This window comes from Xyrauchen texanus, unplaced genomic scaffold (assembly GCF_025860055.1).
Source record: "Xyrauchen texanus isolate HMW12.3.18 unplaced genomic scaffold, RBS_HiC_50CHRs HiC_scaffold_1535, whole genome shotgun sequence".
Lineage (NCBI taxonomy): Eukaryota > Metazoa > Chordata > Actinopteri > Cypriniformes > Catostomidae > Xyrauchen > Xyrauchen texanus.
Window position 1 is genome coordinate 828 of NW_026265911.1, and position 473 is coordinate 1300.

Below are 473 nucleotides of genomic sequence, written 5' to 3' on the forward strand. Positions count from 1 at the left end.
TTTTGACCTTGGTACATTTGAAATGATGCTAAATGCTCTATTGTTGTGCATGTGATACATAGCCTTATATTAGATAACTTTATTAATTACAAGCATCTATATAACTTGGCTTGAGTTGGATTGAGCAAACTAGCAGTCCACTAGAGAGAGACAACTCACCACAAAAGAAAAAACGGACTTCGAATCCTCTAATAAATACATGCATGTCAGCGACAAAACAAACAAGTTTTCGGAAACACTTACAACCAATGTCAATAGCCGACATATATTTAGCAGTAGTCATCAGCCAATCATGAGCAAGATTACAAATAATGACCCCGCCCACTTTGATATCAGCCTCGTTAGCGCAGTAGGTAGCGCGTCAGTCTCATAATCTGAAGGTCGTGAGTTCGATCCACACACGGGGCAGGTAGAACTCTTCACACTTCACCAATTTAGTTAAGCATTTGTGGCAACATATTTGAATCTTGCAC

The 473-nt window shown here is 39.3% G+C and overlaps 1 non-coding gene across 1 annotated transcript; it reads left to right on the plus strand.

The window, feature by feature from the left end:
• Positions 1–335: 335 nt before the first annotated feature.
• Positions 336–408, plus strand: trnam-cau (transfer RNA methionine (anticodon CAU)). Its single transcript has one exon. It is a non-coding gene; the product is annotated as a tRNA-Met (tRNA).
• Positions 409–473: the final 65 nt, after the last annotated feature.